The sequence below is a fragment of the Sebastes fasciatus genome, chromosome 13 (assembly GCF_043250625.1).
Source record: "Sebastes fasciatus isolate fSebFas1 chromosome 13, fSebFas1.pri, whole genome shotgun sequence".
Classification (NCBI taxonomy): Eukaryota; Metazoa; Chordata; class Actinopteri; order Perciformes; family Sebastidae; genus Sebastes; species Sebastes fasciatus.
Window position 1 is genome coordinate 20,004,344 of NC_133807.1, and position 12,439 is coordinate 20,016,782.

Here is a 12,439-nt window from a genome sequence, read left to right on the forward strand (position 1 = left end):
CACTATCCATATATTGAAAATGTTCTATAATTCATTGCTTTACTCTTGCAACAGCAAAACCCTTTTTCCTGACAGCAACAATGGTATAAAACGCATATGTCTCACAAAAACAAACAAGCCCAGCGCAGGAACATATGTACTGTAAAATGCACCGGAGCCGCCGTGGGACCGAACAGGCTCTACTCGTTGTGTCAGAGCGGCAGTGAGTCGGCTGAGAAGCCAGCTAAAATAAACACAGCCTTCTCTTCTCACAACTCTGGTAAAAGCTCATAGCCCTTTATTAATTCAGCGGCCTTTACTGCATTTTTGGATGACTCTAGGTTTGCCTGTCAGTATGTCTCAGAAAATAAATAAATTAAAAGCAGCTCTAGACGCTGATGACTGTAATGTAGCCTGAAATCCCTTTTTCATCCCCTTATCAGTGACTTTAGCTCCTGTTTCCACATGAATATATATATATATATAATCATAATTTTCATTTGATAAAGACAACTGAACAGCTATTGGCTACATCTACCTCCACATTACTGGCTATAGAGCTACATGTCAGATTTGTTCCTGAAGTGTTATTGTAGAAAACAGCATGCAGGATGGAAAAAAAAACAGCAATTTAAAACTTAAGTGGAGCCCACAATTCATCTAAGCGTCTAATGCATCCTGATTTACCTCTAATGGATCGCCGTCTGAGTCGGTGTATGAACTGCAATCATACCTTTCACATTAATGCAGGTGAAACAAAATGAAACTGTCTTCCATATCCATCACTTTGAGCCAATCAACACCAGCGCAAGCCTTCGCCCGGGTAAGTGACACTCTTTGCTTCCTGTTTTGCTAAAAGCTAAGAAATTTGAGCAGCAGAAGCAAGACGGCATTGTGATTTGGATTCAGTCTCGACATCAGATATTATGTGAATTTTGTCCTGTATGTACTGTAGCCTATAAAGGCTTTTGTCCATGTGGGAGCAGAAGCCAGATGCATAAGATTACAGTGGCCCAAAGGTTAGAGAAGCAGGCTTCTAGGGCCCCTCACTCATTACCCACCGGTGACGCACTCCTGTGCAAGAAACTTACTCCCACTCAGAAGCCAAGACTGAGACTGTGGTTGTACTGGGAATCGTCCAGGTGTGACCATTTGATTGAACAGCAGGCAATTTCATGCTAGCAGCATGGCTCTAGACATGTCGGTCTGTCAGTCGGTCCACCAGTTTGGGCCAAACTGAAATATCTCAACAACTGTTCGGTAGATTGCCATGAAGTTTACATCAGATATCCATGGTGCCCAGAAAATGTATCCCATTGACTGTAGTGATCCGCTGACTTTTCCTCAAGCGCCACCATGAGGTCAAAATTCCAATTTGTCTCGTCTTGTACTTGACGAAATACCTGCAAAACGTATGTCAGCCTCATACTTTGTTTAATGCTAATTAGAATATGCTAGCATGCTGACATGCTAAACCGAGATGGTAAACATTATACCTGCTTAACATCAGCATGTTAGCATGCCAATTTTAGCCAATGTGTCTAATGCTGCATTCAAGACAACTCAGAGGTCGGAATTTTCCCAGTTGAAATATCCAACTTCCGGCCTCCATGTGATCCAGGTGCACGACGCCAAACAGAAACAAAAACCATGGCTGACCGTGACAAACTCATGTTACTTTGGCAAGTGTGCACACAATTGAATTCTCAGCAGTGCAGCCTCCCCATTTTTAACGTTATACCCAATAACGTTTGTGCAGAGAAGATAACTTTCAGAAATTGTTTACCGTAACCGGTTACGTAATGTGACATATTTTGACATCAATTCACATTCAGAACATGTTTTACTATATAATAGTATGTATTATTTGAATTAAATACATTCAAATATACTTTACGTTGCCTTTTCGTTGATGATTTAACATTTACAATGATAGGTCAGGGTAGATGGATTTCCCCCGAGTTCCCAAGTAGGAACTTCCACTCTGAGTGGAGTACTATTGTAGTTTTTCTAGTAGGAGGTCAAACATTTTCGAGCTCCGAGTTGTCTGGAACGCAGACATATATACAACCTCGCAGAGCTGGTAACGTGGCTGTAGACTCTTGGTCTCATTATTTTCAGAACAGTCTTCAAAGGAATATTTTTCTATTAATAAGTGTTTCAGTTTTAGTTTTTTAGTCTTTTGGTGTTTTTAAAGCCCTTGTAGTTTTTAAACATTTCTGACAATGGCGCCCCCGAATGGACGCTTAAAATACTGCTCTACATTGTCATTTTCAGAATATTCTTCGAAGAAAACTTTTTTTTTTTTTAGATGTATGTATAAAATTGTTGTCAATTTGTTTCAGAGAAAGCAATGTCACCTTGCATCATCTCAAATACACTTTCTGATTTTGGCACCCCCTAGTGGTAGAATGAAAAACACTGTTTCAAACAGCAAAGGATTTTTCTCATTTCTCTACAAACAAATTATTAGAATGATTTGAAAGATACTATAATCACATAAAGATACTCACATGTGTTTTACTTTTTCTTTAATCGTTTTACTCATAGCGTTCCTTGTGCAACTCTGTCTTCCAAAGATTGCGTTCCCATACAACTAAACTGCATTGTCAATTATGTTAGGATGTTTTCTCACGGATTACGGTTGCAGTTTTAAACACGGTTAATGTTGTGAATTGAAACAAACCCCAAAAAGCAACAAAGCTACTTGGTTATGTTTAGTAAAAGATCACGGTTTGGCTTAAAATAAGTATTTTAGTTACGTAACTGAAGTTACGCAATCCTTAACTCAACGTTAAAATGAGTCGACGTCGACCTCTCGTTTCAAAACGGGACACGAACAACGGTGCCTGCTGTTGGGACAATGCAGTTTCGTTGTCCGGGAACGTAGTTTTTAGGAGACAAGCTTGCCTTGTGAGACAAATAAATATTTATCTAAGTATGCCAATAAATCATTACTAATCAAAATAAGACCATCTGAGATATCATGAGTTAAAAATGTAAACTAAACAATTGGTGTCATTATCAAACACTGTCAGATGTGATATGGACCTAGAAGGACGATGGCTCTCGTCTTTGGACTGAATTCAGACAGACTTATGACAAACACACACATCATTAATTATTAGGTTTAAGGTTGTTAAGCTGCTGTATCACAGAGAATCCTAACAGATTAGTGTACCAGTTGTTTTGTTTCCTGTTCTGTCGAAATCCCTTTTGTCATTCACCTCAGCCTCCGCCTCACTCGACCTGCTGTCTCTCTGGCTCAGACTGACTTGGCTAAATTAGTCAGGCAGAGTTGGCTTCCCAGATGGATTATTGTGTGGATAGTCGTCTGTAGCCCTGAATGCATTTTAAAGCTCGACTTTTATCTTTTGATGCCATTGCTCTGTGGCCACAATCTGATCTTTAACTTGTTCAACAAATCTCGCCCACAAAAGTGTGCTGGCATTCTTCGACTACTTCACCGACTTCTTTTCAATACTGATCGTATCCTGTAACAATTACAGCTCGCTGGCTCTTCTACAAACGTTTGACTGTGTTGTATTGCTATTGAAATACATCTGATGTGCGGGCTGTGTTGTCATTCTGGCAATTTTCCATTCTCACTATCCAACAGCGACAACAATTGATAAGAAAAGGGCGACAGATAGTGATAACAGGATCCAATCTTAATCTGTTGAAATACTTTTGGCAGAAGCACAAAAGGGTCTGTGGCTCTTTAACAGTTCATTTGATATGGTTGAAAATCCCCTCCAGAGCTCAAAGCTGACAATGTGAACTCTTAACATCACAGTCACTGTCTCATTTCACAGTCAAAGTACGACGAGAATGAGGCCAAAAACCTCCCGATATGCTGCAGTCTGAATACTCAGAGCTGTGTGGGTGCCTGAATCCTTCCAGTTATTCAGCATGAAGTATAGAAGTGCTGAAAGAGAAGCTGACCTTAATCGTGTCAAACAATCAGCTGTCGTCAGTCATATCTGCCATTGTTTCTATGAATCCAATGAACGCAGCTCCATCCTGCTCTCAAGGACAAATTACAATACTAACATGTATTTATTAGCACACGTACGTCAGTGCAGGCATCTCGGAGGACGGCTCTTTCGCTTTAAGCCGTGCAGGTTTGAGAGTATTATTGTCTTCCATTGTAAAGACACACAGGCTGTAGAGCTTGAGGAGCAGGTAGCTTTGGCAGCGTGCAGCGGTAGAGCTGAGTGGTTCAGGAGACAGGCATCCACCCATGCATCATATTAGGGCTGGAGGCCAAGATCATATTGCATACATAACATATATATTGTGAGGAAAACAATAGTACTAATCCAAGAAAACATACATCAGTTTTTGTTGTTGCAAAAATTATCAATTAACCAAATCTCTAAATAACGTTTTAAAACTAAGACAGACAAAAATAGTTTTAAGTTTACTTATATGTATCTAAGTACGCTTGTAATGACAACACTGTCAACCAATTATGATTATGAACAAACTGAAATTATATGAAAGTGGTAGAAGAAGTGTTCAGATATAAGTAAACATAGCAATATAAAATGCTCCATTACATGTAAATGTTACTTAGGTAACAGTATTATTAGAAAATGTACCTAAAGTACATACACAAAGAAATATAACTTATTGTAGGAAAATGCTGTCTGTGAGTGTTAAACTATTATATGTTATATGTATTGTGTTATTATGGATGCATTCATTAATGCCTCAGCCTTTTGACTTTGTAGCAGGTCGAGTTTATTTGATCTATTCTATATACTGCTGGGTATAATTTCCATAAATAACATTTATCATATTTTATAAGTTATATGTTATGTATATAAAATGTTTATTTCTAATTAGTAACTACAGCTGTCAAATAAATGTGGTGGAGTTAAAAGTATGATATTTTCTTCTGAACACAACTATGTACAATTACAATTACAGTTCTTGAGTAATTGTACTAAGTAACATTCTACTACTGGGAATCTATATTATAACAACTCACCTGTCCCATATTGAGATTTTTCTTCCTGCATTTTAATCCTTTTATGTTTATTTGCTTATAAGTTTGCATATGCTACATTATTTGTTTTTTATCTGTTTTTCAGTTCATCATTTACTCACCCCGTTAAGAACATAATCAGTGCTGTTATCTGAGGGTCAGTGTCTTATCAGCTTCGTTTTACATCAGCCACTCTCAGCTAGACAACATGGATTGATCAGGCCTTGGAGTGTGTCCAGGCTACATGTATAATCTACGGATGACTCCTCTTAATCCACAACCATCATAAAACCCTGCCTGCAGCCTGTGCTGATATATATGCACATCTGTGATGCCCACAGGAGACTTTCACAAATGACCCTGCTTCGTGCACCCTCCTCCCTCTTGGTGGTCCGCCTCCCCAGGGAGAGGTGTCCTGAATGCCTGCTCGGTTCATCCCGACCTGCCAGGAGGCTGCGGGGGTCGTGGAAAGACAACTGTGTGACCTTCCTTGATGAGCACATACTGTGTACATCACTCCTAGCTGTGCCGTCAAGCCCTGATACTCTGTCATCCTCTCATCATCAGGCATCCTCTGGCCGCCTCTCCCAGGACACAGTCGGCTCACTTTTTAGTACCTGTGCTGATACTTTCGACAGCAGCACATTGTTTGCACTAAGCATGGTCACAGTGATGTGAATTTGAGCTGAAAATACTGCTATGCTTTGAACTGTCTGTCTTAAAATGCTCAGTTGACCCTCTCGACTGCGGCTTCTCCCCCGCTCTGATGAAAGTGGAGCCACGCCATGCTGGTTGGAGTATCTTGCCTTCAGCACCTGGCTGTCACACCAGTGATGACTCTCTCCTCCCAGCGCTTACAGCTTAAGATGTCTTACAGGCTTTCTTTTTGGAGACACAGAGGGCATACTATTCGCTCAGCAGAAGAAGTTAGAGAGGCAGAGGAAGACAATATAGACCGAATAAGGAAGTTGACACAATGAGGCCTGGCCCAACACGTTCTCATCTCATCTTGTCACATACTGACACTCTGTCAGACCCCCCTCGGCGTCACTTTTTCCGTCACACTAAACATGTCCTTAACGACCCCTCGGCGTCACATTTACGGTCAGAGTAAACACATGCTTAATGTTGTGGCACTAGGCAGTATATATTTTTTGCATTATTGGGCAAAAATTCCATAATAATCTTTCAGCATATTGTAATTCACGTGTTCTGAGAGATAACTAGAGTTCTGCACCTCCTCATGGCTCTGTTTTCAGGCTTTAAAAAATGTAGCCTTTGATGGGAGACTTTGGCCAATCACAGGTCATTTCAGAGAGAGAGCGTTCCTATTGGCTGTGCTCCGGCTGGTGGGCGGTGCTTGGTATTTCCTCAACTGGTCTCAACATGGCTGCCGGGGTCTCATTTTACAGCTAAACCGTGCACTACAAGATGTTTCTGAAAACATTTGAGGCGAGAAATAGGCATTACAGTTATAAAATATTGTTTCATATTTGATCAGTGCGGCCTACTTTGACCGTTTGATCGGAGTTCGCGGGTGATTGACAGCTGCTCATAGACGGCAGCTGGACGGCAGACTCCATATCAGCTCTGACTGGTTGTTTTCCTCCGGTCTGTTAAATCCTGTAGACACAGTTAGGTAATCTGAAAAACATAATGGTCCTCTGGTGTCCTCCACTGCTCCTGTCTCATGCACTACTGTCAGGATATTGTGACGTTTTTTTTAAATGTTTTAATCATATTTGCTCCATTTCTATCCACTGCATTTTTAAACAAAAACACTGGCTTAGGTTTAGGAAAAAAACAACATGGTTGGGCTTATAACTACTACGTTTTTACAGTGCAAATGGACCTTGACGTTGTGGACACGGGACACAAAAAGAACAGCTGATTGTAAAGTGTAATGCACGGGACACGAACAGCGGTCTCCTGGATGAAAGCCTTGTGTTTGTTGGACCCATCCACCTCCCACAGCACTTTCCCTGAGCGTTTACTGTTGCCGCGGATGGGTTTACATTGTAGTTAATTGGAAAACTTGGTGCGTCTCATACCGCCGTGAAAGGGTGCCCATTGTGCGGCGGTATCAAACGCTTATGGCCGTGACAGATCGTTAGTATTTGACGCCCTGAGAATGGGAACGGACTGGCCTGGCCTATATCGGTTTTAGCACTTCCTCCTGGAACAGTTGTCAGTGGAACTGCTGCCTCCTGTCCATCTGGATAGCATCGGCATCATACAAATACACATTTAGCTGGATGCCGTATATTATCCACAAGATTGCTATGTGCTCTGGAGGGCCTCTTGTCCACAAGTAATCACAAAATTAACACAAAATGCAACTTTATCTTGTCCTCGTGTTCGATCAAGTGTAGACGGCAGGATTTTGCAGACAAATCCAGGTCTTGAACTCGCCTTGATTTTCCTCACTGCCACCAAATATGGGTGTAACACCAAAACTAATCATTACGATGGATGCTGCGCCCTTCAGGTTGCAGTCAAAGCATGGATTGGATGATGGATGGAATCAGTGAAAGCACTTCCCGTCTTCAACAGCAGAGAGCTTGTTTTGCTGAGGCTCATCTCCGCCCAGATGATGTGAAGCTTGAGGTTCTAGATCACCAGTTTTCTGAGGCAACAGTCACTATAAAATGACTTTTTCATGAGCAGGTAACAACAATTCACAACAAATTCCCTCAAACTGTGTAAGTGCTCATATCAAAACATTGCTGCAGCACATTGCGAAACAGGCAAATGTGTAATTTAGCCTTTTATAGATCATTTTTTGCTGCATTTTCAACATTATTTCTAACCCTACATCTCTACTTTCAATTACATTTCGACCCTTTGCATGTGTGAGGAAGAAGTGTTAAAAGACGAGGCATTACCCACAAGTGTTTGAACATAAAGTCATCTTTCTTCATCGAGAGACAGGGGGGGAAAAATCACATACACATAAATAATGCATTGTTTTGAGTTGTTACAGAGCACTCAGCGAGAGGAGAGAAAAGCAAACGCGACATATTAGAAAGATTCCAGTTTGTACTTGTTCTTGCTCGGCTCTCACATCATGGAGACTATTTTCACACATCTGCTGCTGCACAAGAGGCTCCTGTCAGAGTTATGATACCAAACAAGTTCAAGCAAAACCGTTCCGAGGTACAGTACGATGAATGGTGTCCAAATATGCAGCTTGGTATTCACAAACAGAGACTCTTCCTTTTTCTCACATCGCCCGATGTGCTGCTTTTTCATCTGAATCAATACACCTTCAGAGCCGGCATGGTGTCAGTGTGCAAAACTACATGAAACAGAAAAATGCCATCGCTTATCCTTGATAGTTATGGCCTATTTCCTGTTTACTATCAGGGGCGGGTTTAGAAGCCTTTGGAAAATTAGTACAAATTTGTTAAGACTCAAATTTAAAACCCTGGTTCATAGCAATGATAAACTACATTATTAATAGTTACATTGTTTACTCTGCATGATAAATGATTGCCAAATAACTGCAATTCGTAATGTCAAATGCCATGGATAGATTATGAGATAACGGGCCCCTGGACACGGACATGTAAAAGGCCCCCACCCCTCCTATATAAGATCAACACACCCAGACGGAAAGAGACAACGTGGTTGTGTCCTCTGCAGTCGTTTTGTGTATCTTTGTAGTCATTTGGTCTACCTTTGTAGTGATACTGCATCTCTTTTTCGTAATTTTGCATCTCTTTCTGGTCATCTTGTGCCTCTTTGTGTTTGTTTTGCATTATTTTCTGTCTCTTTGTAGTTATATTGCATCTCTTTGTCAATGTTTGCCTCTCTTTGTGTCTTTTTGTAGTTATATTGCAACTCTTTGTGGATATTTTGAGCCATTTTGTACCTCTTTGTAGTCGTTTTGTGTCTCTTTGTAGTCGTTTTGTGTCTCTTTGTTGTTGTTTTGCATCTATTTGTTGTTGTTTTGCATCTTTGTGGTTGTTTTGTGTAATTTTGCATGTCTTTGCAGTTATTTTGCGCCCCTTTCTAGTTTTTTTGCGTCACTTTGTGGTTGTTCATTTTGCATCTTTGTAGTTGTTTTGTGCCTCTTTGTGGTTGTTCCGCGTCTCTTTGTTGTTTTGCGTCTCTCTGTGGTCCTTTTGAGTCGTTTTGTGTCTCTCTGTAGTTGTTCTGCAGCTTGTGCCCACCCCTCTCTTCATACACATCATGCCAACATATATCACTTTCTCTTTATCATGAACAATTATGAAAGAAAGGATGAGTCTGTATATACTATGTCAGGTTTTGTCATGGTCCAAACAGAAGTCTTTGCCTGTGTTGGGCAGAGCATTAAACATTTGTCTGGATTTCTAGTCACAGCAGTTTAAGCTCAGGGCAGGGAGCCGCAGCCACAGTGTTTATAATGGATGTGGTTTCATCCACATGCTATAAAGCCGATACTCACTCACTGGTTTATTGCAGCATTTGCTGCTTTCTCGAAGAGTGCATCGAATGAAGGAACACTCTGTGTGAGTTAGATTTGCTCAGTGACCCTCTTTATAACACTAATGTTCATTACTGGCTAATGTGAAACTTTGAAGTTCCCCAGATGGTGTTGGTTGTTATTATTCATGTTCAGTGTTCTGGCTTCATGACCTGTAAATAATACTCTAAACTGTGCTGTTTTCAAAGCTGGAACTACATATGGGAGTCGTTTTTGAAATTTCCAACCGTCACTTTTACTGGCTGTTTTAAATAAACAACCACACTGCTGTTTTTTGGGGGTTTCTTTGGGGGAATTGTGTTTACAATTTCAAAACTTAATATTATTCTGAGGCTGCTGAGAATAAACTAATGATTCCATGCTGAATCACGGCAGAAATCTGCAGTCACAAAACACCAGCGTGCAAACAACACAACATTTATACATTAATAAACAGAAGTGCACCAGCAAGCCAGCGTAGTGTAATAAAGGGAATACACTGCATTAATAAAGTAAGCTTGAATGAGCTGCATAATACAACTGAAACAATGACATTTCTTTAAAAAAGAAATGACAAAAGAAATGTTGAAAATTTTAATTTGGTGACAGTAAAAGTAAATTCCTGTTTTACACACATTTTGATGCTTAATGTCTGGCAAGACGAGGTGCAGCCTGCTTATTCACAGACATCCATTAAGCCTTGAACAACCACGTCTATAAGCACAACATTTAAAGCTGCAGCACACACAAAAGAGCTATTTTGAAAATATGAGGTGACTTTCAAATGAATTGACCCGTAATGGCAGCAGCTTAATTGTAACTTCATCATAATTGCACGGTTTCACGGTCATATTGCACATAAAAGGAAATATTCAAGTGATGATCGTGCAAAAGATTTAAGGGGAGCACCACAAAAGTGGGGATACAGAGATGTAAAATCAAGTGCTCACATTATATATTTGTGTGCATATCTGAAAAAGGCTCATCTCCTAAAAGTGTAATTCTACTAAATCCAAGAGTGTTTCCTACCTTCTAATAACATAAGTCCTGAGCTTTGCTTTCTTTGCCTAATAGAAATGGGACTTGGCTTTAATGTGAGAACCTCCCATTTAAAATGGCAGTAAAATTGAGATAGACCGAGTCTGCATATTTGGATTTTTCTGAAGAGGATAAAGGTTGAAGAGTGAGCACTCATTTCTTATCGGGGCTCGTTGGTCATGCTATCCATTACCTTGGACCTGGTCCTGCCTGTTTAATGGATTACTGATAAATCAGATATGTTTTGGTTTGCGTATTTAGCTTATCACTCACTGCATATTTGAGCTGTGTGAGTGATATTTTTGGATTCCTCTGCACAGTAATTTGGGTGAATGAGAGAGTCTCTTTGGTATTCAGGTGTGGTTATGGTGGCTATTAGAGCAGCTTTACACCTCAGGAATCAGAAAGAGAGCTCCTGATCCTGACTTATCCTGTGCTCAGGGCAGGCATCAGCTACCATCCTTTCATAAGATATATTCATGTTAAGGATAATATTTGAAGATATAAATCTGCTTTGAGTGTCCTTAAACCTACAGTATCTTGTGCAAGGACCAACCTTCTCTCTTCTAGCTTTAACTAACTATACTTGTATCTGCCTTTTACTGGCTGTTCATGTTGTGTTACACAGATTCTGAGCTTTTCGACAGATATATAACAATTCACGGTCAGTAAATCTGGTTTATAGAAGCCTAAAACTGAATGAATTGCAAACGCCCTTGTATCTATGGAGGACCAAACCTGCAAAAATAAAAAATAAATGAATAGATAAATAAATTACTCAAATGAATACATGTCATTAAATGTAGCAAAAATAATATAAAAAAAATGAATGTAGTCATTAATTAATTGATCAAATGTGACATGAATTGATATTTCTGTTTTAATTTTCCTTCTTTATTTATTTATCTTTGTATTAATTCCTTTATTTCTTTACCTTTCTGTTTAAGTTTCCCTTTTATTTATTTATGTTGTTGTTTGTATTACATTTAAAATGTATGTATTTATTTATTTTTGCATTTATTTTTATTTGTTTTTGCATTTTTTTAATTTTATATTTATTTTTAAATGTATTTATTTATCTATTTATTCATTTATTCATTTCTGCACGATTTTCTCTTTGCATTTAACCCCTTATTTGTTCCCCCAAATTTGTTTAGTTCTGTATTTCTTTTTACATGTCTTTATGCATTTCTGCTTCATTATGCAAATGAGGGGGCTGTCACTCAATATGTGTCATCATGGGGTCTATCAATTAATTAATGGCTACTATTGATATTATGTTTGGTATATTTAATGACATATTTATTTATTTATCAAGTCATTTATTTATGTATTCATTTATTTTTGATTTGGGCAGGTTTTTCGTCCCCCATATATTTCCTCTATGTCCCATCTCTATAAATACTGCACATCCATGCACCGAAGTGGAAATCAAATTTAGAATATCAAACTGGTTAACATGACAAAAGGAAACATAATTGAAATCAATAACATAAGCTATTAATAATTAACCCTTTATATTGGCAAAATGAAGCTTTAAGAAGTAAGCTATATTGGATATTGTATTGCGAGGCTGATACGTTTGCAACTGGTCAGATATATTGATTAACAACATTTCCTCATTATGTTAATAGAACATATAAACCATTAGGCATTACATTTCCTTTCAAACACTTTTCCTGTTGCTAATTAGTTGTATATAATATGTAATATCTAGGAGAAAATAACCTGATTCTGAAAATGTGCAGGACATAAATGAGTTTGACTTGGTGGTCTGTGTTCAGGCTGGCTGCTAGATGCAGCCCGACAAATCTCCTGTGTAAATTATGCGCCACACAAAACAACACTGAGGTATGTTAGTCAAAACTATAATGCCCGTGAAGAACATGTCTGATGAGCCAAACCAGTGAGTTGGTGAGTTGGATTTGTTCAGTCATCTCATTGTAACCCTAATGAATCTGTTTGCTTTCCAGCTCACA